Genomic DNA, 26,378 nt, shown 5'->3' on the forward strand with positions numbered 1-26,378 from the left:
GACGGTTGGTGCGCCGTGTCGTAACACAATGTGCTCAATGAAAAAGCGCGCCACCTCTTCCGCTGTGCTTCTCTGGATTGCCTTTGTTTCAGCGTAACGTGTGAGATAGTCGGTTGCTACGATAACAAAGCGATTCCCGGCAGTAGAAGTAGGTAGCGGACCCAATATATCCATTCCTATTTGGTCAAATGGTCTTCGAGGAACCTGGACGGGTTGCAGGAGGCCGGCTGGTTTTGACGGAGGCGACTTGCGCCTCTGGCAGTCGAGGCAAGTGCGGACGTGATGTTTCACGGTGGTGTTAAGTCTCGGCCAGTAGTACCTCTGCTTCACTCTGGCCAACGTTCTCGTGTAGCCTAAGTGACCAGAAGACACCTCATTGTTGCAGGCTTGAAGTACTTCCGTACGAAGAGCTGCAGGAATGACGAGCAGACAGGGGGACCCGGTCGAAGAAAAGTGTCTTTTGTAGAGGACTTTGGCCCGCAAACAAAACGACAACAGGCCTCTTGCGAAAACTCTAGGTGGTTTCGCAGATCTGCCCTCTAAGTAATTGATGAGCTCAAGCAACTCAGGGTCGTCCCGTTGTTGTTGGGCGATGGTGGATGTGTCCAGGACACAAAGAAATGCCGAGTCTTCTTCGGGTGGAGCAGACGACTCTATCGGCGATCGAGACAGGCAGTCAGCATCCCCTGTGTCGTTTCCCCGACTTGTACTTGACAGTCATGTCAAACTCTTGCAGCCGTAGGCTCCAACGCGCCAGTCGTCCCGAAGGGACTTTAAGGTTTGCCAACCAACACAGTGAATGGTGGTCGCTGATAACTGTGAAGTGGCGGCCATACAAATATGGGCGAAATTTAATAACAGCCCATACTACAGCGAGGCATTCTTTCTCAGTTGTGGAGTAATTGGCCTCTGTGCGTGAGAGTGTTCTGCTTGCATAGGCAAGCACTCTTTCTGTGCCCTCCTGCCACTGCGCAAGAACAGCTCCCAAGCCATCATTGCTGGCATCAGTGTGGAGCAATGTAGGAGCGGTCTCATCAAAGTGAGCAAGCACTGGAGGTGTCTGGAGACGTTCCCGCAAGTCAGTGAATGCACCTTGCTCTTCGTCGCCCCATAAAAAAGCAACGTCGTCTCACGTCAGCCGAGTTAATGGCGACGCAATGCGAGCAAAGTCCGCAATAAACCGCCGGTAATAGGCCCAGAGGCCCAGAAAGCGCCTGACAGCCTTTTTATCGGTTGGTACTGGAAACTGTGCTACGGCCACAATTTTCTCAGGATCTGGGCGAACACCTGCGTGGCTGACGACGTGACCGAGAAACTGTAGTTCCCCGAAGCCAAAGTGGCACTTCTCCAGCTTAAGGGTGAAGCCGGCGGACCGGATGGACTGCAGAACCGCTTCAAGCCGTTGGAGGTGTTCTTCAAAAGTTGCGGAGAACACGATGACGTCGTCCAGGTACACTAAGCAGGTTTTCCACTTCAGACCCGAAAGCACAGTGTCCATGAGGCGTTGGAATGTAGCAGGGGCAGAGCACAAGCCGAAAGGCAAGACTTTAAATTCGTATAGGCCGTCTGGCGTCACAAAAGCAGTTTTTTCACGGTCTCTCGGATCTACCTCGATTTGCCAATATCCGCTTTTTAAGTCCATTGAAGAGAAGTAACGCGCGTGACGAAGCCTGTCGAGTGAATCATCTATACGGGGAAGCGGGTACACGTCTTTCTTTGTCACTTGATTTAGTTTTCGGTAGTCCACGCAAAAACGCAAGCTGCCGTCTTTCTTCTTAACTAGAACTACAGGAGATGCCCAGGGACTCGTTGATGGTTGAATCACGTCATCTTCCAGCATTTTTGTCACTTGTTGTATGGCTTCACGTTCCCTGGGAGCCACACGATAAGGATTTTGGTGAATTGGTCTTGCCGTATCCCGCTGTAATTATCCGATGCTTCGTTAGAGGCGTCCGTCCGACGCTGGACGTCGACGCAAAGCAGTCATTGAACTCCGACAATAGCGTGAGAAGCCGCTCTCGTTCGTGCTGCGACAAAGCAGTGCTGACGCCGAGTGCAGAAGCTGGGCCTTGCGTAGGTGCTTCTTCGAGTAGCGAAGAGCAGCCTCGAACATCCGCAACACCATCAAAATAAGCCACAGCCGTGCCCTTTGGAAGGTACCGTCGCTCTGTGCTAAAATTGGTTAGTAAGAAGTTAGTGCGCCGGTCGGTGACATTTACGATTCCTCGTGCGACCGAGATACCGTGAGTAAGCAACAACGTGGTTATTTGGACGGCAACTCCCTCGCAAAGAAACGGTGTGTCACATGCCACCGTAACAAGGGTGCATGATCGAGGTGGGATGACGACGTCGTCTTCTGCTAGACGAAAGGAGTTGCGTTGCGGCGATAAGCAATGGACTAAACCAGGGCTCTTACACTCTAAAAACTAAGGGAGTGCCGGGCACTCTCTTTGAGGGAGTAGCTGCTTGTCCCATATTTCACTCTCTTTTCGAGAGTAGATCGACCCTCTTTGAGAGAGAGTAGGTCAACTCCTCCTGACAGAGTTTTGTTACTCGACCGCAAGGGATTGCTAGTACTCTTCCACAGAGTGATAATACTCTTCCCACAGGGAGTGCTAGTACTCTTCCGCAGAGTGCTAATACTCTCCCCGCAGGGTTAATAGTACACCGCCAGACCGAGTATTTCTACTCCCCCAAATAGAGTGCTTGTACTCCTTCAGAACAGAGTGCTAGTACTCTTCCCAATACCCTCTTAGCCAAGTCCTGGTCACGCATGCAGGCAGGAAATCAGATCAAATTAGGGCCGCTGATATACTGTTCCCTAGGCGGCTCCTCAGAGACACTGGCCCGATTCCAAGCGGCCTTCAGAATAGGCGTGAGCAAAGTTATGCAGGATTTTAAAGTCATTTTTTCCTGGCTATTTGCTGCCTACCGTGAGGCGTGACTGCTCTGAAGCGGCCTATGCGTATGCGTCACGAACACCACTGAGGAGAAAAAAAAAGCGAATTAACACTTAATCTCCAAATATCTTCGCAAATTTCACAATCAGGAGTCACACAATCTAATTAGAATATAATTGTCAAGGAAATCACATACTTACCAAGAATCACAATGCTCTATACATCACGTGAATTCGAACCCGCGTACACTCGCGTTTGTACAATTCAAAACACACTTCATAACCATTACACCACAGCGCCGCCACGCCCAGTCGTGTTCCTTTAGAGGTTATGTATATACCAAACGTATTTGATGAATCGGCTGTGGTGGGTGGGGTTTCTCTGCAGTGTGCTGCGCTGTTGTGTACTGGAATACGTGTGCGTTTGCATCATTTCCATTCCTTGCTACGACTAACGAAGGAAGACAACGTAGACGACAACGTGAGAACTATTCACGGCTTGTCGTCACCGCAGGAAAATAACAAATGTGCCGTTCAGCTCATGATCGAGTGCTTCTCCAGTGCATGTTCTCCAAAATACGCGGATACAAAGTATTGCGCCAACCATCCACATATGTGAATTTAATTCGCGCGTATACTGGTGAGCATCTGCGACGCTAGTACCAGGCATTTCGACGTGCCTCACGCTGCCGTGTAGGCGTTCTTTTCAAGTGCATTAGTTTAGAGTTTGGTTCAGTCTGCTGTGAGCTGTTGTCCTGTATTAGCAACGGATCGTCAGCGTTTTGAAGCGCATGCATTCCAGCATTTGGAGACTGCTTATGCCGATAGCCGCGTCAAATGCATTGGCACGCATGTTTAAATGACTAATGTGTCCACTTGTTACGCGTGCACTGCTCGTATCCTGTGGCAGTACTCGTTCTAAAAGCTTCGAAGACCATCTACACTCATGCGTGTGTTCAATTTATATATGCACAGGATGGACTTGCCGGCTAGTTGAGCATTTTAGAAGAAACAGCGCAACACAAGGACGACGCAAAACCATGCCACACCACGAAGCGCTGGTGTGGTTGATGCTTTTTTTCGTCCTTGCGTTTGCGCTGTTTCTTCTTCCACGATACACGCACACCACAGGTACGCGAAAGTTTAGGAGCATAAGTGGTTAACTCTGTTTTCCCCGTTTTCTCTCAGTGTCAATGGCACAGTGCGTTGCCCGGAATTGTGCACGCTTACCCCCATATGCAGAAATGCATCACAACTTGAAGCCCATGCTTGACTTGATCTAAACGACGCAAGTCGTGAACGCACCAAAAGAAAGGCAGTGAGCGTCTTGGCGGACGTTCGCACCAGGCGTCGTTTATATCAAGTCAAGCATGAGCTTTGTATTAAGATGCATTTCTGAATACGGGGGCTAGACATCTGCTTCTTCCAGGAAATGTCGAAGAAACGCCCGCCAAAACCAGGCACATTCGTAAACTTAACTAGGCAATACGAAGCTCCATAGAAAAAAAGAAGAGTGGTATTAAAAGCTTTCAGTATTTTTCTTTACTCCAAAATAGTTGCGCTCTCGTGGCTTCACTGTACAGAGATAGTGCAGCGTTAGCTAGAAAGCATGAATTTCCTAACTCCATGCCAAAATAAGCTTGTAAAATTATTTAGGTGCTAGAATCCAGGGTTTGTAGCGATCCTTGAAAATCCTTTATTTCTAAAATGCCATTTTCAAGGCAATGAAAACCCTTCAATTTTTAGAAGTACTGGAAAGTCCTTAAACTTGTACACTTGGCTAGACTTAGCAGACATTGCCAAGCGCTTTTTTTCCCTTCTGTGACACTCTTTCGCATGTCACAGAAAATTGTCTCTGGAGGTAATAGAAGGAAAGCGACATCCTTAAAGTTGAAATTACAAAGGAGCTGCAGATACCAGTTTTATGCACATGGAACCGGCAACAAATGTGCTTGGAGGAGCAGAAGCAGGAAGCTCAACAGTTGAGGCATTCGAAGAGAAGCCGTGAAGAGTAAATTGAGAGCGACAGACACAATAAAAAGAAATTAGAAATGACTATTGCTTATTTGATGGTGAAAAAAGCTGAGGCAACAAATGACATCACATACACTGTCAAACCAAACAGTATTCAAAAACTGCAAATGTTGCAGGTCCAAGTAGTTAATTGTGCTATTGCAGAAAAACTTTGAGCGCTTTCTTGAAATGCTTCCTTGTGTGCGTTTAGTGGTGGGCGGTGAAAGGCAAATTAGCAGTCTTTCAAATGTTTGAAATCACTGAAATGCGATTTGTTTGTTTTCTTTTGTTTGCATTAAAGTTAACGGTGTTCTTGAACAAGTTATTGCCTGTCCAAACTACTACACATTGCACGAGGTCCTTGAAGTTACTGTGTCGGGGCCTCGAAAGTCCTTGAAAACCATTGAATTTTTTTCTTCAATATTGCTACGAACCCAGTAGAACAACTGTCATGGAGTAAAAACCTTGGCTGAACAGGGGCTTATACGCAGAGCACAAGAAGACTAGAAATGCAGTAGTAGGCATGGAGGGCCCTGAAAAAAATGTGCCACATCCGCTCGTCTGCCTTATGTTTCTGCACCGACTGTCGCATTTTTAATAGAAGTGCACTTTCTGTTTTACTCCAATAAACGCAACATTACGAACTCCAGTGGGGGGCAGTCCTTCAGCCAGTGCAGAACTTTTTCTGTACATCCGAGTCAGCTCTGTCATTTTTCCAGCATTGTAGTACAAGATTTGTTTAACTGGTTTAGCAGAATATGAGCAGTATACTCTTAAATTAGCTGTTTATTTGTATGCACAAGTTCAGGTCCTCAGTTTGGTTGCATGACAAATTGCCATACCTCAATAGATACAAGAAACAATTTTATTAGTTTAATAAAATCCAAACAGTAATAATCACAACAATATAATGACATACATTTCTTCTGGTACGTATACAGCCCATGTCTTGGGAGTGTATGAATTCAACTATACACCGCAAGTACTGTGTCCTGACCACTATTATTCACATGTGTAAAACCATCACAGCAATTCAACAAATATCACAGTAATTAGTGACACACACTTTGTAACTGCTTCACATGAGCATAATGTATACAAATGGTCCCTGTGTACCTACACATGACTAGTGCCACCCGAGTACTATTGCTCACAGGTGTAAAACCAACAAAGCAGTTCTTTAAAAAATATCACAGCGCTTAGTGACGTACATGCTGTAACTCCCTTGTAGAAACTTAATACAAACACGTGAGGACACAGAAAGCTAGCAGTGGGCATACATGGGAATACCACCGCCTCAATACTAATTCACAAGTGTAAAACCAACCAAGCAGTTCTTTAAAGAATATCACAATGCTTAGTGACATACATTTTCTAACTAGCTTATATAAGCTTTATACAAACATGAGAACATACACAAAGCTAGCGGTGCACCCGCATAGAAGTGCGGCCATCTGAACACGATTATTTGCAAGTGTAAGCTCAACAGAACAGTTCGTTATAGTGACGCACATTTTGTAACTGCCTTATACAAGCTTATTGCAAGCACAAGAGTGCACAAAAATATAAATTAAAAACTTGCTCTATGCATACACAAACAGATCAACACAAATGGTAAACACCGCTTTGAAGAGAAATGTGACTGTGGCAAAGCGCAGTGCTGTGCCGGTTGAAATTGCCACCCACAAAAGTATTGAGCAATGCTTAAACCACAGGCAATAAGGTGCTGAAAGACTGCGTCTCTAACGTAACTATTTTAATTTAAATTTCTTGAATATAGGGCTCGCTTGCAGATAAGGCATCTGATGCAACTGACCTGATTTTACACCTGCTACATGCATACAATGCACTCAGATATAACTGGTAATAATAATTATAAAAGGCATTTAAAAACTTGATAGTATGATGAAGATGCATGACTAGAAAAGTTCTGTCCCCCTCGTGCTTGTTAAGAAGGTGTAAGTACGACACATGTTCTTTTTTTCCTCAATTATTGCATTAATGGACAGCCGGGAACCTCGAACCGACACAAAAAAAAAAGATACTGCTATGTTAATAGTGTTATGAATAATTTTTTGTGAAAGCTTTTTTACAGACAAGTTGCAGTCTCGTTTCTGGAGGTTGAGCTGTATCTTGCAAAATAACTTGAAAAGTGGTCACATGGGAGCATGACACTATCATAATGTTAGTTTCAGTTGACTCTCTTGCCCTACAAGTCGCTGCTCATTGTGGCCAGTGATGCAACAGCAGTGTCTGTGTGATTTTCATCACACTTCTGTCCTATGCCATTCTTACCAGAGTTGGCGGCACATAGATACCCAAATTTCGATAGTGTTGCTTTCTCAGGTGGTTGCTTTTGATTTGCTCAATATCAGTTGGCACTTCAGCTGCATCAAACTTCTTTTTTACCTCTTCAACAACAACATCAACAACAATCTTATGACACCTGTGTTGTCCTTCCAGTTGCCTACAAAGACCAGTCAATCTAGCAACAACACTGACAGTCTCTACTATCTTGTAATGGGGGAGAGGTGTGTCCCACCATGTGTTCCACATCGTTGTCACTATGTGGGCTGGCTGGGGAGGCAACGACTGTAATATGTTTGCATTTGCATATATTAAAGTGATGCTTGTACTGTGTTATAACACCTAACTTAGTCTTGCACTTGCTGCACAATAACACTGGCTCACAGTCGTGGTGAAAAGCTTTTGTATGTTGAGCAAATGAGTTGTATCCACTACAAAAAAAGTCAGTGATAGCACACATGTTGCCCTACCACGCCTGGTGTGGTTGCTTCTGACACTGCTGCTGATGCTGACGCGCTGCTGCTTGCCTCGTACGCTGTTGCAGCTGCAGTAGACATGGCAGTCTCTGTATCTATTGCTGCCGTAACTTCCAAGTGGTATCGGGCTCACTTCTGCAACAGAGATGTTGTTTGCCCCTTGAGGGCTCTCATGATCAGGGCCAATAATTTCGTAGGCATTGTCTCCTGCATCGAAGAACCAATAAGAACAGCATGAATTAATAAACATAGCTCTAAAAATACGGACATCAAGACATAACCACAAGCTTTGCACATAAGTGACCGGGCTTAATGAATAATACTTGCAGGAGGAGTTACACAATTGTTTGTGTATATTACAGTAAAGCCTCATCAGAAGATATTCAAGAGTCACGGGAAACATGTCTCTCGAAGCCAAAAATTTTGAGACACTGAGGAGCCAGACAAGATCACTTTATTATGCATCATCACTAAAGTATGTTTTGATATATCTGAAGGAATAAATGCTCAGGGTGGCTTAAAGGGCCCTTAAACCACTTCTCGACATTTTTTGAACATTTCAAGTAAACACACGTATCGAAATCAGAATGCCGTCACGATCGACGAAGCCAAATGCCAGAGTGCGTAGCACTGCCGGAGCACCACAATATGAAGAAAATGACCCCGTGCGCCTCTCTGGACCTATCCTGCACCCCCCAGTTTGTCCTGACGTCACCAGGCTGTCTCTGATGATGTCACCAGTTTCCGGTGCTGTCGATTGGTCGAACGAAAGTGTACGACTGCCGGCAAGGCCTGCAAGCAAATACACACACTCCTTCTTCCTCGTCGCGTTGCGCGTGATGCCATTGTGGGCAGCCAATGGGGGCAAAGAACAGAAACGTCAACAGAAGGGTCTCCCTATGAGGCTCTTCAACACGAGTCACCATACAGTTCCGTTGTATTAGCGCCACCCCTCGCAGGACGACGGGCCAGCGCGGCAGCAACAGAGCTCGTTGGTGTTGGCCTGTCCCGTAACATTTGGAGGTGTACTAGGCAAGGAAAAGACGATACTGTCCATATGGCGTGTACCAGATGAAAGAGTAAAATGAGTGGGGACTACTTTTCGATAATCAAACACACGTAGCTCCACTATTACTGCACCGTTTCGAAAAATTCTCGTGGCTACCTGTTCATTGCCTTATTGTGTAGAACTGCAACACCGCAACTAAATTTGAACTTCGGTGGTTTAGGGGCCCTTTAAAGAAGACATTCACAGCTTTTTAGTGACTGTAGATTGTGTTAGCTTCCTTCCCAACTTCTGGAATTTAAACACTTCACTTTGCAAGCCTTGTTGCTCGCAGTACCTTTGAGGTGCTCTTAGACGCTCGTCAGCTTCAACTGCCGACACTTTCTGCCCGGTACTGTCCTCGTTGCCCTCCTTTTCTGGTTCATGCTAAAAGAGACATGCGCGATTGACTTGTGTAAGGATTGTGTGATCTTTACGCCCTTCGGAGCACACAAGGTGCACAAAGTGAATTTGTCTGGGTTGTGTCCCTTCGAAGTAGTGAATACTTAAAAAGTCATCCTTAGTAACAAAGGTGTCTCTTGTATACAGTATTGTTAACGTGGCAAACATCGGAAAACCAACCAAACCATTTTCAGATGTCTCTTACAACCAAGTGCATCTTGTAATGAGATTCTACTGTACTGAATATTTTTCAACTATGGATCATCTGCATGTACATATAGTCACAAAGACATGTTGTGTGGAATGGCGAATCGGGAAACAGTTCGTACTCTTACTTTTTGTCCCTAACATAAGCAGCTGATAACAATATGATAAAAAAGCAGGCAATGAGGCTAGAATGGAACATAATCCTTCAGCTCTAAACAGTTTTTTGGGCCCACATCATTCCCTCATATGACATAAGGAAACAACTTGATTGCAGTAATGGCTGCATGTGATCTGAGTTGATTGAAACAAACTATACGTAAGGTTGTCCTGTATGTAATTTTATCAGAGTGCTTTTTAGATGTCCTGCTGGTGATCCTGGCTGCGCGATGCTTCTCATGCTTTTTGGCACGATTCCTTTTTTTCCACTCCACTTTTTTTTCAGATTTTCTTCCCTTTCCCTTCCCCCTTGTGTAACATAGCACACTTGAAGTATCAAATCTGTTGAACTAACGTGTGTATCAAACCTGTTAACATGTGTGCTTCTCTGTGGTCTGTGTTGTATTTTTGCGCTGCACAATTCAATTCAAGATGAAAGATGGAACGTCCCTGCCTTTAGTTTAATTGTGTGTGTGTGTGTGTGTGTGCATGTGTGTGTGTTTGTGTGTGTGTGTGTGTGTGTGTGTGTGTATATGTCTCTCTCATGTTTTGAAATATATGTACATTCAGAAGTGCCTGCATGCCCTTCTCTCCTGCTCCAGTGACGAAAAGGAGAGCCTGTTTATGTACCATAGTAAAAAATTCAAAGGTTTTCGCTGTGCCCATTACATCCCTTATCATATGGATCTGCCACAATACAGAGTAGCAGTGGTCCATAATACTAGCCCATACCAACATAATTATAAATTAACACATACCGACATGCTGCGAAACAGCTGTTGCAAAGCCGCTGGTGAAGGCAATTTCCGCAGCACTGCAGTGGTACAGCCGAGTTCCACCTCTGTAGTGACAAATCCATATGCGTGTTAGCAACTCAGTAGTTGCTGATGGTTTCATAAGCTTTACACTACACAATAAAGTAATCTAGACAACCTTGTTGGAACAAATGCACATAATTAGGACACCACTTAAACACTAACACGATTAATTGCCCCCAATCTCTCACTCACTAAGGGATAATACTACTGAAACATCGGTGGAGAGCTCAGATTAACACAGCCCATAAAGGACAAGCGTTCTTTGAGAAAAACAGCTATAACAGCGGTTAGTTTTCTTGATCATTTTATGTGGTAGCTTTGATTTAAATGTCATGCAGTACTATAAAATACGAAGTGCCGCATTTCTAGCAGCAGAAGGCGTCGTCAGGCTCATGGTACAACAGATTTTTGCACTGTTTGTCAGTGAGCCGACACATACAAAGAAAACCGAATTCACACATTCATATACAGTGTCAAGTGCACTTCTCCTTCTGAAAACGCAGCCACCAGTTCCAATGTTGCTGAAAGGAAAGGTTATATAAAGTGCCAGACTGCATAGAACTGCCACTTATGACTGTAAATGTATGGTCTGCTGATTGCAGAGGTAGTCACATGCTATTTCTAGTCTCTTTTAGAAGCATTACTAAAGAATAAATTAAAATCTATTCATAAGTCACGAATTTCATGCCTCCACAGTTTGGCTAAATAACCTGTGAGAAAAAGACATGTTTACCTGGAATAGCAACCTTTTTTCCTGCTGCAAAACTTTCCTTCGAATTAATGAAATAACTTTACAGCGTCATAATATATTGAGTTTCTCGCAACTACTTGCCGGCAGTGGCGAGTTACAGTGTTTATATCCGACTCATTGGGCGACAATACTGCCAAACACAAATGCTTCACGAAGACGAGAACACGTCCCTCGCAGAGAATAGCAACCATATATGCCTCTGTGAGACATGATCGCACCTTTGTGGTCAAAATGTACATTAGAACAACATCACCATCTCATTAAAAAAAAAAAGCCTCCGTACAAGGCAGCCGCCAACTGCATAATGTGAAATTGCAACTGATGTCCACTTACTGGTGGCCTGTGTTTGAGTCACTTTTGGCAGTTGACTGGGTGCTGAGAAATGCACGTCCTGGGTTGTCCCTGCAAAACATACAGGGTTATGTCAAATGTTGAAAATATATATATGCCGGCATTTCATCAGTCGCAAAACAAACGAGTAAACTAATAAACAACTGTAATGTAAACAGAGTACACATCATAAGATAGGCTGTCAACGGTTAATGCTTTACGCAAAAAACCTAATGCATAGGAAAGACTATATGTATACACACGAAGCTGACACACAATTTAATTCGCTCTAGGTATTTCCGTGCAGTATATTCAAATTATTATGTCTCGTGGTTAGAGCAAAATTAGTGTAAATTACGAACTAAATTATCTACCCTGGAAGCTTTTCTTCAATATGCACCTGTGAGCGCTTCGAACGAGTAGCGTTGTAAAATTTACGTACATGGCATTTAACATAGTTGCTGAACACGGATTTCCTTTGCCCTGTGTCGTGTACAGTGAGCTACATATATCTGCCCCCCCCCCCTTTTTTGTACTAGCCATACTGCGTGCCACTGCACCTATACGCACGTCAATAAACCTCACGACACAGAAATAAAAAAAGCGCCAATCACCCATGCCTGCATGTTGTAGTGGGCCTAACCTAACCAAGCATGGGCTGTTGCTTTTTATAGTAAACACAGGCACCGTGCTCATTGCAAGTATGTATCATGTCGCTAAGCAAATATGCAATTTCATTGTACCACTATTTTTTTATCACATGGATATATCTGTTGAGAGGCAAGACAAAAAGCAGTCACTTCTCAGAACTAATCAGCTTTCTTAAAACACATTTTTAACTTTTCAATGACACTTGCTGCTATGTGTTTGTCTCCAGAGAGCATACTTGATTTGACTTTCCAATCAGAGACATTACATAAATATACCATGTTAAGATGACTGCCTGGAGCACGTGAGAATTTTCATCTTCGTGTAACATACTGTATCTTGATTTTGTTGACATTTGGTCAAATGGTACACCCAATATACCCACATACTAGTTTTCTTGTCCAAATAACATGCCAATGTATTTTGATTTTTTGGCATTGGCTCCTCTGCACTACGTGAAGTCGCGCTGCACTGGCTCTTTCACATCCTCGTGTCCTTGCAGCTGCCTTCTTGCGTTATATAAAGCGGGTGCCTGAAAAATATCGTATGCAAAAGTCAACACAAGGGCATGGTGCAAAACAACATCAAGACAGTCAAGGCCATGGCAATAAAAAAGTCTTAGCTCTTAGTCTTCCTAGTGAAATGCATGCAAAACATCCAAATGACTGCAACAGTCAACTGCTAAACTAACTTCAATTTTTAGATTTAAGCAAAAAAACAAATAAACCACAGTTCATCCTTGTTTTTCATGAATGTTAGAATACTGCTAATGAATAGAATATTGGTCATTTTCAGACGTGATAGGTCTGTCATGAGCCTGGTGTATCGCAAACACCACTTGTGACACATCCTAAGCACGTGCTCAGTGTGCCCCCCCCCCCCCCCCGCACCATCCCTGGTTGTGCCACTGCTGAAGCCATAATTTGAGGATTATAGCTGCAAACATGATGCTCAGTAGGGATGAAAATATTGTCCTTCAGCTCAATGGATATATGGATGTGCCTATAAAAAAGGGCAACAAGGCTTGTTATGGCAAGCTTACCCACATTTCAATACTAACAAGTTCACTGCGGCCTGCATCTAAGCTTACTAAAAGGCATTAACTTATTTTCATGGATGAGGTGCGCAGTGGAGTTCATTTTTGACAGACCCGACTACTGCTGCAGTTTGAAATCTAGCATTTTGGATTCTTGTAGGCATGTAAAAGTTGCAGTTAAACCGCAGTTATTAGTTTATTACACCAACCTATTGTTCTGTGTACGACAGACTGGTAACACGGAATTAAAGCAACATTTTATTTTGATATTTTATTTCTCTACTAAAAATATTCAAGCGATAAACACATCTTGATCTGCCATGCTATAGCAAAATGCACACATTACGCTTGTAACCCCCAGAGGAAGGCTGATTTAGCTGTTCATATGACATAACTCTGACACGCCAACTCATATTAGCAAATGCACAGGCATGTCCAAAACAATAAGCGTATGCAAAGCGCCCCTGCAATTGTAATTCCACACAGCAGCCGTTATATTCGATGCCGATGCGTAACTAGCTGCTCGACAATTCACCGAGTTCGTAGACCATAAGCATCCTTTCAGTTTCGCACCGTGCACGAAAACCGCAACAGCAGACAAAACCAGACCTATAATCACACCATTTCAACATGAGCAAAAACAGTTCAGTCTTAGGGATAAACACTGTGAGAGCGATTTAGTGCGCGACGGCGACGAGCGACGGCTTCGAGCGACAAAACGGGCCGTCGCTTGAACAGATGACTCGGTTCTGGAAATCTAGAAATCGTCGCTCGTCGCCCAGAAGTGCTATGTGCGACTAGCCAATAGCGCGAAGCCGCAACTGGATGCACATACATCGCTCAAATACTACCGATTGTCGCGCGGAACGAGCAAATGATTCAATTTTTATACGTGCAAGGATAAGAATGTACTGCAAGACCTCCGGAAATATTTTATGGTACTTTTTATAGTAAAATACATCAACGTAAATTACTAAAGCACGCGTCACGCGTGACTGCAGCCCTCATGCCGGTAACACCGGGGAGGCGTCGCTCAAAATCGTCGCTCGCACGGAGTACGACTTGTAGGCGACGAGCGAACGCGACAGCCATCTCCGTCGCGTCGCTTGTAGCTGCCGCGCGCAAGATCGCTTATATGGGGTTTATACTTTTTTCAGCATAAAACATGGATTCCTCATGCGTTTTCAGTAAGTTCAAGATAACGCGCCCAACTGACCTCTTGCAGCATGCAGCTGAATGCCTGCGGCAAAGTTTCTAACTAGCACTGGTGCTGCACGTAACTTCAGTGGTCGCAGATTCCCCCTGCGCGAGACACCGTCAAGCGCGCGATTTATAAAAAAAAAGCATGCTGCCAGCAAAATGACGCCTTCTGTTATGTGATTCCTTAGTTCAACAGCGTTCCGTACACAGTAGACTGCCAAACTGAATAAATTCAAGCACGCAAAACGCACGCTAATCACGCTCCGCATAGGCTCGGAATCACGGGCTGGTGAACTAACCATTTTAAGCGTCCTCTCGCCTGGCGTCTTATTGAACATACCATAGTTCTGGCAGCGTTTGCGATTTTTAAAGCTCTTAGACAACGGCAAAGTGATAAAATCACATGCAGTTATCGCGACGACTGGCTTTTTCGATTGACATCGAGAGACAGCGCGTACGCCTAGTCCTTTGTCAATCGCGTCGGCTAAGCGCAGCGACGACTTCCTGGCGATAGCATGACATATACGGAGAATGTGCACCTAAGTTGGAATCCACTTACCGTGGAGGATTTGTTGTTATATCCAAGGCATGACGAACGACTGTTGTGTTTTCGTGGCGACGCGAGATGGCCGACACACGATCTCCCTCGGCTGGCCTTTGCTCGCTGAACGGATCAGCTTTCTCCGGTGCTGTGTTGTTCCGCGATCTTGAGCGCGCGCGCACGCGCGCGGTGGAGCCACTCCGAGTGAAAAAGTAGACCGCTCGCTACGCGTTCCTTTGAACTGCGGCGGCCTGTTCTCTTAGAAGCAAAACGATGTGTCCTTTGCTCAGCGTGCATGAATGATACATTGCCATGTTCGGGGCCAGCCACCTACAGTTGAAGCAGAAGATTATGCTACGTTTTGTTTTCTATTGCCGCAAGAGTCTCTCTTTTCTATTGTCGCAAGAGTCTTTTCACTCCCTCTCTCTGAAGGGGAGAGTGAAAAGCACATTTCACTCTCTCCTTGGTGACAGAGTGAACAATGCATTTCACTCTCCTCGACATTTTGCGAGAGTAAAACGACGCTTTGAAGAGTGAACCGGCAGCTTCACTCCTGCGATACCCTTCCTAGTTTTTAGAGTGTATAAAACGTCACCATGCGGTCCGGAATGTTAATTACGGCGCCGTATTCTTTAAGGAAATCCATTCCAATAATGAAATCCTTACAGCACACAGGAAGAACGATGAAAGTGGCCACGAAAGAAGAATCCCGGATGCTAATTCTAGCAGTACATTTTCCAATAGGCATCAGTAATTGCCCGCCTGCCGTCCTTATGTGGGGTCCCATCCATGGCGTCTTTACTTTCTTCAAACGGAGGACGAGTTCCTGACTCATTATAGAGAAGTCGGCACCAGTGTCGACTAACGCTGTCACGGGCTGTCCATCCACCAAAACATGAATGTCGGCGCTCACAATTTCTTCGGTGTCGGGGTTTATCGGCTTCACGTCGTTCTGCGGCGAGAGTAGTCGGGGGCTTTTTATTGTCTTGCGGTGGGCCTGCAACCTTACCCCCAGAGGTCGCCGCCTTCAGTTTCCCCGGCGTGGGCTGGGCGACCTTCGTCCTCGGAGGTCAGCAAAAGTATGTCCAGTAGGAGAAGGCATCTGACGTGGAGGGGTTGGCGAGCGCGACCGACGGCCGAAATCGGACTGAACATGCGGCACAGATTCGTCATTCGGGTGCGCTATTGGAGGTCCCTGAAAAGCAGTTTCGTCGCGACGTAGCATGGAGTCATCAGTTGCACGTCGACCATAGGACCACGGGCGAAAAGGTCGAAATGATGTGTCGCGATGCCAGCAATGACGCGAAATGTGGCCGACGCCTCCGCAGTGAAAAGAGAGTGGGCGCCTATCGACGGTGCGCCATGCGTCGGTTCTCCGAAATTGCGGCCGTCCCGTAATGTCGGTTCGCGGCGTTGGACAAAGCGCTGTGGACGGCGGCTGGTGGTGGGACTGTAGCTGCGTGACGGGTGCGCGCCTCGAAGCCCCCTCTTGCGGCGGCGACCAAGGCGCGACTGTCGGAGGCTGGTGGTACGGCGGTGTGGTTGTAACGGGTGGTGGACATCAGACAGCGGCTGCGTAGGCCATGGGACGCTGGTGATCTTGAAGATCGGCTGCCGGTAACGCCTGCCTGATTTCGTCACGCACCACTTCGGCGATTGACGCTACAGGTCTATCCACTGTCGGTGTCAGAATTTTTTGAATTTCTTCTCTGACGAGTTCTCTGATCAGTTCTCGCAAGGGGTTCTGATACTCGCCAGTCAGTACGGCGGCATTGATTGTGGTGCTGGTGGACAGTCGATCGTACTGTCTGCATCTCTGATGAAGGGCCCGCTCAATAGCCGTAGCCTCTTTGATAAAGTCGGTGACGGTGACTGGTGGATTCCGCACAAGTCCCGCGAACAACTGCTCTTTTACACTTCGCATGAGGTAGAGCAACTTTCTTTCGTCAGTCATGTTCGGGTCGGCTCTACGAAAGAGGCGGGCCATGTCCTCGGCGAACATTGTTACCGACTCATTAGGTTATTGTACGCGTAGCTCCAACATCTGCTGGGCACGGTCGCGTCGGTCGGCACTCGCAAAAATATCTGATTTTCTGACGAAAGTCATTCCATGTCGTTAGGCTAGCTTCGCGGTTTTCGTACCAAGTACGGCCGCTGTCGTCAAGGGCGAAATAGACGTGGGAGAGCATTTGCTGCTTAGTCCACTGATTAATCTGTGCGACGCGTTCATATTTGTCAAACCAGTCTTCAATGTCTTCGAAGACTGCTCCGCGATAGCGATCGGGAACCAGAGGATGCAGAACGGTTACTTGCTGTGGACTGGAAAACCGGCTGCTTTGGGGTGCTTGCGTTGGCCTGGTTTCGGCCATTGCGAGATGTGTGGAGCTCCTAGAGAGAGGTGGTCGAAGAGGGGAGAACTCCGGGGCAAGGCCTAGCAGTCGACTACTAAAGCGATGCACGGGTGTTGAAACTGGCGATAACGCGTCCGGGCTAGAGGAACGATTCCCAGAAGGACTCCCGAGCATCAGGCGCGGTCAGTACCCAGCACCTACACCAGTGTCGCAGTACAACGCGGACTGTAGACAGGGAGACGTTCAAGAGCCGTAGGACAACTTGTTCAAATACAGAACAGGCCAGAGACACGTCTTCTTCGTCCTCGCCGAATCCCACTGACCCACTAGACGAAATCCGTTAATGTCCCTATCTTCGTTGTCGTCTGCATAGAAGAATAGACGCACGCGTCGATATTGTTCTGGATAATATCAAATTGTTAGGACGTCAGGATCAGGGCCATACGAGCAATAAAGCAGCAGCATCGTCCCGAAACCAATACTGAGTCCACAATGGTTTAAAAGCTTGCTATACGCGTCAGATTTCGGCAATCCAGAGACGGAAGCCAGAACAATAAGCCCGCCGTTCTTCGTGGTTTTTGTTTTTCGAGTGCTTTCTTGCTTGCGCTATTTATTTCAAATCTATCTGCATTACAGTATCTTAATTAACATTCGGTGCTTCGGATATTGACATTCAAGCACGGAATTGAGTAGAAATACATTTGGTTCCTCATTCGAAATTTTTGTATATTCATACACCTCTTGTGACCGCAGTTCGTTGCTTGCAGATTGCTGAAAATGGCATTGTACACGTTTACTGCATGTGGGTGTCTGTGATACTTTTGATACACCCTACACTGCATGTATACGTGTGACTCAGAAGTTTCCGAGTAACCCCTACAACAGCAGTAAAATCGTAACCTTGAAAAATTAGGGGGCACCTTTAGTAGAATTTGCAATACACAAGGTGACGGCGTGGGCCCTGTTTTAGAAGTCAGCAGAAAAATAAATGTGTACCTCTGATTAAGGTTGCGAGATTCAGTCTGTGTCTTTCATGGAAACTGAGAGAATGAAGTGAGTAGAGAGTGAACTCATCGTAGAGAGTGAAGACAGAACAAAATAGCGATGTAGAAAAATGGCCACAGGAGCACGTTGTTACGCAATATTATAGCGAACAAGAAGAAAAAACACGTTTCCTCAATACGGTCAACACCGAAAAGAAAATAACTCGACAACCTGCCAAGCTGTCGAGTTGCGCTCCAAAGAGTCCATAACAATGGGCTCCAAGAGTCCATTGTTATTGTGCTGTTCCAAACTACACAGCAAAGATTTGCGCTATTTGCATTCTCAACGGGTGCCTTTGCCATTTCCATTCATACCAATTTAATTGTTGACATATATTCTTGGTGATTCTTTCGTATCGGTTATGATTCTGTCAACAACAAGCGCCACAAAACAATGCTATCGCCTGCCGCACAGTGCATGCTTCGAACAGTAATACGTAAACATGCTGGCCTGGAAACGCATCACCTCAAGACGGAGAAGCGCAACACCAAGCGGAGACAGCTGTATTCAGCATGCGCTGCTGGTTCACTCTGGCACTGTGCTTTGCTGGCAGGTGTAATGGTTAAATTACCGAAGGCTGCGACTGCGCCAGCCACATTGGTCCCACCTGAGAGAAGCAAACGGCCCAGAGGAGCAGCAGCTGGTCCAGGCAGCGGAGCCCCGAAGGGAGACGCCGTTTCATCGCGTAGCCTTGCAGAGAGAGCATGCGCAGAGGCCGTTAATCACACGGCTGAGCTCGACGCCGAGGTGGGCTCCTTTTTCGCTTCCTCCTTTCACTGCCCGAGCGTCGCGCAGTATCAGGGGGCCGAGCGGCCGCCGTTGCGTGCCTCCGCTCAGAGTGCGTTTCCTATCGCGTGCAGCCTTTTGCGACCGCGCCGCCCAGACTGTCAGCTTTGACGTGCATGAACGCGCTGCCTCATTTGGCGAGAGATGCCTGTGCGACAGCTTGGCTTGTATATTTTTGCCGCATCAGTGTGCCAGTTGTACTTAACACTCTTATTTCGGGCGACGGGGCAGCAACAGCGGTAGAGCAGCCTTTTCCTTTCATGACGGGGTTCGTTTGGCTTGAGCTAGTTAAATGACGCGAGTTCCTCGAATGAAAAAAAAAAAAACCGCAGCTGATTATTAAAGTACTGCTCGAGCGCAGACAGGCGTGAGTTTTCTGGCGGCGCAGTGTAAGCTTGGCGGCGGCGCGCGTCAAAAGCGCCACTTGTGCCGAACTCGGAGCAGTTTCGCATCTACCGCATGCTTTGTCGCCAGTGATTTATTTTTTTCGCCGCTTGTCTGAATTTGCGAAAAAAAGCCAAGCAACACATTAAGCACACGGACAACGAACGTCAGCTCTCTTGCCCTCTGTCTGTTTGGTACGACCACGTTCGTGCGACTAAGGATGCCGGTGCCGCATAAGTTTCCTATCTGATTTCGCCACAGTGGTCCAGACATTGTGCTTTCAGCTTTTCTTTTAATTTTGCTTACTCTTGGATACTGGTGCTTTACATCGCAAATATATGTTCGAAGTAATTGTGATGTTATATCGGAGATACCACAAGTACATTCTTGATTAAACAAACCGACACAAAAAAAATGGCTGTGGCTTAGCTAAGGTTAAGCCCAGGATGCGAAGCATACTAGCCTTTATTTTAGTTGTTGAACCACTGTTTAGCCTGGTGAACTGCTGTTGCTTGGCTATATTTGGTTCGGCTAGACGAAGAAACAACTCATGCGTTACTCTGCTTCGCCTTCAAGAGTGGAACGCGACAGCGTTCCCGTCGACCCGCCAAGGGGTGTAAGACAATGGGCTACGGCGCAGCGACTACGCGCCCCGCATTGGACGCGGTGAGCGTCGAGCAACGCAGCGTTCGGCGCGGCAACGAAATGTGCGCCTGAGCAAGCGGCGCACGCCTGAGCCTTAGAAACAGCTCGTTTCTAAGGCAACACCGCATTCACTAGAGGCGCTTTTGTACCGCTTTGAAGCATCGTACTCGTGGCTCAGTGCTCGCGTCTCCGTTTCACACTCCGGAGACCCTGGTTCGATTCCCACCCAGCCCATCTTGCAAGAGTTGAGCCAAAGCCGCCTAGAAACAAGCGCAGCTGCTTATGGACAAGAACGCCACCGAGAGCGGCGCTGCTGCGCCGGCGTTGAGAGCGCCGCACGCGAAGCAAAATTCTTTTAGCGGGTGGTATCCCTCTCCCATCTCTCGTTCGCGCCGCCTTGATTGCCTCCTGCACTGCGCGTGTTTGGGCACGTCTCGCGCCGCGCGATGTGTGTGCCTACGCGTGTGCGCGTTGGAGATTTCCTTCGAAGGGCGGCGTACAGTCTGTTTCACATTTAGCGGAAAACTCGGAGCGCATTGCATCGCGATGCGGCGAGCGCTTAAGTCAGGCGGCGGCAGCAGCTCGCGCAGGTGCTCGAGGGGCGGGATGTTGAACGGCGTCGTCTGCTACGGCGGCGCGCGCTGGCCGCATTGTCGGGAAACGTTCTACTGTCAGTTGCAGGGCGCCGATCTCATCGTTACGGCGTGAAATGAGCCGGTATTCTTTAATATGCGTTGTGCGACGCCAACTGATACGCCTCGAAGGTAAGTTCATCGCTGCAGGGCAGTCATAGACGACTTATTGATTCCATACATTCTTGACGGCCCGTTTCTGGAAGGCGACTATATATACTAACGCGATAGGTCGCCGATCCACACTGCTCGTGTTGTGCAACAACTGCTAGAAGAGCGCGCAGTTACTCTCTTGGAGTGGCCGCCTCAATCCCCGGGCGCCAACATCATTTAAAACGTCTGGGGCTCGTTGAAAGTATCGCTGGCGCACCATCCCCTCTATCAGTCGCCCGAGGATAGGCTTCGATCCACCATCGTCAGCGACTGAGACGCGCTGCGAATGAACTCATACCTGATCAAGTCATTCCGCACTTCACTGCCTTCCAGGATGAGCGCTGTCATCGTTGCCGCTGGGGACATGACGAGATACTAACTGAAGTTCCGCGCGTGACGTGTCCAATTCCCCGCCGGCGGGCAGAGTCTGTCTGGTGTAGCGAATGATTGCCGAGAAAAATTATTTCCAGCTCATTGTCTGAACCTAAAACATTCATTTAATCGTATTCGTTTGTTTCATCGTGTTCGACTCCCATAGTTATCATTGTTGAGTGCTTTGTTTTCCTTTCGAGTCAAACAAAGACTGAACACGTTGCGCGCACATCTTGGTGGGTCTTGTCGCTGCTTATTACGGTAGCACACACAGTGAAGAAATATACGCGCACTGCCCCTGACAGTAACACGCTTCGCAACAATGCGGCCAGCGCGCGCTGCCGTAGCAGACGACGCAGATCACGACTCCGCCCCTCGAGCGTCTGCGCCTGCTCGAGCTGCTGCTACCGCACGACTCCATTGCTTGCCGCATCGCGATGCAATACGTTCCGAGTTTTCCCCTAAGTGTGAAACAGACTGTACACGCTTCTATTTGCCTTTAAGAAGTTCGGTACGCTTGACGATTATTTTTATGGCTGCAATGCGGCGAAAGGGCAGCGTCTGCTTAACCATGTAAGTGACGCTGAGCAGGTGATTGGAAACGACATCGTATGTACCGCCGGAAAAATCGTCAGCACATACGATGTGGCACATACATACGACACATACGAGCTAAAGTCATTTTTGCAGTTTCTCACAATATGTTTACTACAAATCCGTGTTGTCTCTGATGGCGACAACGGACTTCCATCGACACTGTGCGGAAATAAACAAAATATATCGCTGCATAGCACAAGTACGACATGCGCACACAACTTTAACTAGTGCGTCCCCTACAATATGGAATAGAAGCAGCAATGTAGACAGTTTGGCCATTTTTTAACAGTGCTCAAGAGACCGAAGTTGAAAGTATTAGTAATCATTTCTGCTTCAGCAATGCCGGCGCGACCAAGACGCGGGCGTGTATCGTCCAGTAACTCGATCGATCGGTGCAGTGGTGAAGCGGGAATGAACTCCGGTCATGTTCAATGCATCGTGGACATATTCAATTTCTCGGCACGCGTGAACTTGGGCCACTACTAGTGCATACAACAGAAGTGGTTTCCATTCTTGGGCAGCGCACACATAAACGAAACACGAGAAAGAAGACAGGACAAGCACTCGTCGAAGAACTTAAAGTTTTTATATGAATGATAGGATTATGTACCGAGTAATTATTAAATTCATGTGGGTTACATATAAAAACCGTCGTACACTCAGGAGTGATCAATGAACGAGCTCGCTTCGTTTGTCAGTTGTTTACTTCGCTCGGCGCACCGCAGTAATCCATGCGTGTCGTCTGCTTTTTTCGTACCATTTTCTTGTGAATCGGCAGAATTTCACTGGTGGCATCAACCCTTTCGTGTTTACATTGCTGTCGTGACAGTTAACAACACAATAATAATTTCCGGTCATCCGAAGAGGCACCGTCGCAAACAAGAGACGTTTCGCGCGCAGCGCGAACTGAACGCGGACGCGACCGCTAAGGGAAGCGGCGGCGGAAACCTACACCCGTTGGAGATGAAATCGTTCCGCCAGGGGAGAAACGAGCGCTGGCGTCTAGGATGAAACTTGGCGTGCGGTCGTCCATATGACGCCGCGAGCGACGGCGCGAGTTGGAGCCCCGTTTCTCCTCTGTCGTGACGTCTCGGTGTCACGTGGTCAGCCTTGAAGGCGACGCCGCGAGCGACGGCGCGAGTTGGAGCCCCGTTTCTCCTCTGTCGTGACGTCACGGTGTCACGTGGTATTGAAGGCGACACCGCCGCGCCTGAGAAGCTGGGTTGAGCTTTAGTAATATGCTTCGCATAAAAAATGATGGGGTTTTACGTGCCAAAACCCCTTTCTGATTACGAGGCACGCCGTAGTGGAGGACTCCGGAAATTCCGACCCCCTGGGGTTCTTTAGCGTACACCTAAATCTAAGTACACGAGTGTTTGTAGCGTACACCTAAATCTAAGTACACGACGGCGCCCCCATCGAAATGCGGCCGCCGTGGCCGGAATTCGATACCGCGACCTCGTGCTCAGCAGCCTAACACCATAACCACTGAGCAACCACGGCGGGTGAAACCAAAACAAAATAAATGTAACTCAAATCGCCGATATATTTTAAATGTGAATGATAAACAATTTTCCGTAATGAAGCCTCTGCTGTAAGCTTTATGAGTGCGATGACGTTAAAACGGGAAAATAGATTTGTCATGCTTCTTGAAGCTGCATCGCTCTGACTGCCAGCGAACGAGGGCTTCAATGTTGGCTTCTTGGCAACGCATCTTGTCCTGTCTTTAATTCGAGCCACCGTAAGCATATTCAAGACACCAGCGAACGTCAACAGTGTTTTTAACTGATAACGCTGACATTAAAACGAGCAACTTAATATAACACAAAAAGAATCAGGGATGTCGCACAGACATTGGCACCGGGCACTTTATCTCTCACAGGCACCCGCCGTGGTGGCATACTGTCATTGCGCTCCTGAACCCGAGGGCACGAGAGGAAATCTCATCTTCAGCGACCGCATTTTGACGAGGGTGAAATGCAAAAACGCCTCCTTGCATTCGGTGCTCGTTAAGGAGCTTAGAGTTAACCAAGGCTACCCCCCGCAACGGGGCGCCTCGTAGTCACATAGTTGTTGGGCACGTAAACACTGGAATTTAACTTACTCATAACAAAAAGCTGACATTTTAACTGGAAGGCGAACCATTGAAAGCGACAGAAAGGTCCACCTCCGAGCTTGACCTCCCAGCAAAGTCCTTTAACAACACTCCTCGAGCAATATTGCGCGACAGTGCACGCGATGAAAGTGCTGCTGCACCGCAGGGACACCGCCCGGCCATGCGGGCGCCTCGAGGATGGCGTCGCACAGCTTTGCTGCTCGACCGACGGCGCTCGCCTGTGCGGGCGGCCGTGTTGCACTCCGTCCTCCTTCCGTTTGGTGTCGCATGCACTCCTGTGCACGTTCATGTGCACACTTGGAGCTTGAAAAAGAAGCTCGAGAACAAGGATGGCGCAAAGCGCGATGGAACGAAATATCTTAGGCGTAACCATAAGAGACAGGAAGAGAGCGATGTGAATCGGAGAGAAAATGGGGCTAGCCGATATTCTGAAGGACATTAAGACGGATAAATGGAGCCCAGGCCAAGCAACGCGTAGGATGGATAACTGTTGGGCCATTAGACGTACAGAATCGATGACAAGAGAAGGGAAGCGCCGTCGAGGACGGCAAAAGAACTACAGTGTAAAAATTGTCTGTGAGTTTACGGTCAAACCTTAAGTAAAAATTACGGAGACCTTTCCGTTTTATGAAAAACGCCGGCATTCTACGTAAAAAATCGGACGTGAGCTCTGTTTTTGAAATAAGGAGAGCCGTACGTAATTTCTTGTGGAGGGCAATTGAACATGATAAGAGCGAAAAACCTACACGCAAAAAATATAAAGAAAATCACTGTCTACTCTCCCCGGCAGTTACATAATATCACCATAGATAACGCTGTTTGAGCATCATTCACGGGCGAATCGTAAAACACACAGACACACGTAAAAGAGGCATTAGCGGTGGCGCTACTTGCCATCTTTCATCGGTGGTAAGCTGGTGCTGACAAATTTCAACTGGAAGAAAGCGGAAGAGAACATTCCCAAGCGCACAGCCATGGGGCTAGACGAGGTTCGCGTTAGGCTGATTAATGAACTAGGACCAAAAAGTAAGGAAGCTATGGTGAAAAAAGTGGGAAAAACTTTAAAAGATACACAAATACCAGACAGTTGGCGACAAAGTAGAATGATATAACTTATAAAGGTAAGGGAGAGCAAGATAAAATTCACTCATATAGACCGCTGACCATTACATCGGCAATAGACAGGCTACCATTGCCGGCATGCAATCAAATTAAAGCTTCAAGCATGAGCAGAGAATAATGGCATTTTGGGAGAACTTCAGAATGGCTTATGAATAGGTAGGCGTTTGGATGATAGCATATTTTTTCTTACTCAGCATATTGAAATATCAAGAGTAGAAAGCAGACCGTTATATGTGGCTTTTCAGACATTACAGGAGCGTATGACCACGTAGACCGCAACATTTCGTTGGAATTCTGGAAGGGGAAGGCTTAGGTGACGATTGTCTACAATTTTTGAGAGAGATTTACCTAGAAAATACCGTTTCCGTTGAACGTGAAGGGATGAGGAGAGAGTTGATATCAACAAGAGACTGAGGTAGGGGTGCCCTCCATCCCCACTGCTGTTTATGACGTACATGGTGAGGATGGAGAGGGCGCTATAGAAGGAAGTAATATCGGGTTTAATCTCTCATACAAACAGGCGGGTACAGTAGTAAAGTAGTGGCTTCCAGGTTTATTTTATGCGGAAGACATTGTGTTGCTAGCTAATAAGCAAAGTCATTTGGAACGTCTGCCTAATATCTGTGGGCAGGAAGGCAACAATTTAGGTTTGGAATTTAGTGTTAGAAAATCAGGTGCTATGGTATTCAATGAAAGCCGTGAACAGAAAGTGGCAATGCAGCGCCAGGAAATACCTCGGGTGAGAGAATACAAATACCGTGGTATATGAATAAACGAAGGCAATAGATACATGGAAACACAGGAAAAAACCATAACAGTAAAGGGAAAGAGAAAGGAAGCCATAGAGAAGAACAGACCACAGTAAAGGGAAAGAGAAAGGAAGCCATAGAGAAGAACAGAGCGCTATGGGGATACAATAGATACGAGCTCCTCCGGGATATGTGGAAAGGTGTAAAGGTTCCAGGACTTACGTTTGGAAATTCGGTTGTTTTCTTTAAATCAGGAGTACAATCAGGACTCGATGGGAACTAAAGGTCAGTGGGACGCCTCGCATTGGGCGCTCACGGGAAGACTACAAATGAAGCTGTGCAGGGTGATATGGGCTGGACTAGTTTTGAAGTGAGGGATGCTCGCAGTAAAATTGATTATGAAGAAGGACTCAGTAATATGGAAGAAAGTAAATGTGCTGGGAGAGTGTTGAGGTATCTGTACTGGAAAAACATTCATTCACAGTGGAGGAAAACAACTAGGAAGCTTACCAGCAAGTATCCGGCATGTAGGGTGGGCAACACAGCAACAAAGAACGTAACGCGGAAATTCAGAGAGGCTGAAATGATCTCATGGGTC

General features: G+C 46.9%; 2 long non-coding RNA genes across 2 annotated transcripts in view; both read right to left on the minus strand.

Annotated features, from left to right (window-relative positions):
* The window catches only part of LOC129386011 (uncharacterized), an 86,758-nt gene extending 67,650 nt beyond the window's left edge, over positions 1-19,108 (minus strand). Inside the window, exon 1 of the long non-coding RNA XR_011895603.1 lies at positions 18,832-19,108. This is a non-coding gene — a long non-coding RNA (uncharacterized lncRNA). The remainder of the gene's footprint in view (positions 1-18,831) is intronic.
* LOC129386012 (uncharacterized) lies at positions 7,819-14,940 on the minus strand. Its single transcript, XR_008613495.1, has 5 exons — positions 14,848-14,940; positions 12,442-12,584; positions 11,408-11,476; positions 10,264-10,344; positions 7,819-7,902 (listed from the first exon to the last, which is right to left on the minus strand). It is a non-coding gene; the product is annotated as an uncharacterized lncRNA (long non-coding RNA).
* Positions 19,109-26,378: the final 7,270 nt, after the last annotated feature.

This window comes from Dermacentor andersoni, chromosome 7 (assembly GCF_023375885.2).
Source record: "Dermacentor andersoni chromosome 7, qqDerAnde1_hic_scaffold, whole genome shotgun sequence".
NCBI classification, from domain to species: domain Eukaryota; kingdom Metazoa; phylum Arthropoda; class Arachnida; order Ixodida; family Ixodidae; genus Dermacentor; species Dermacentor andersoni.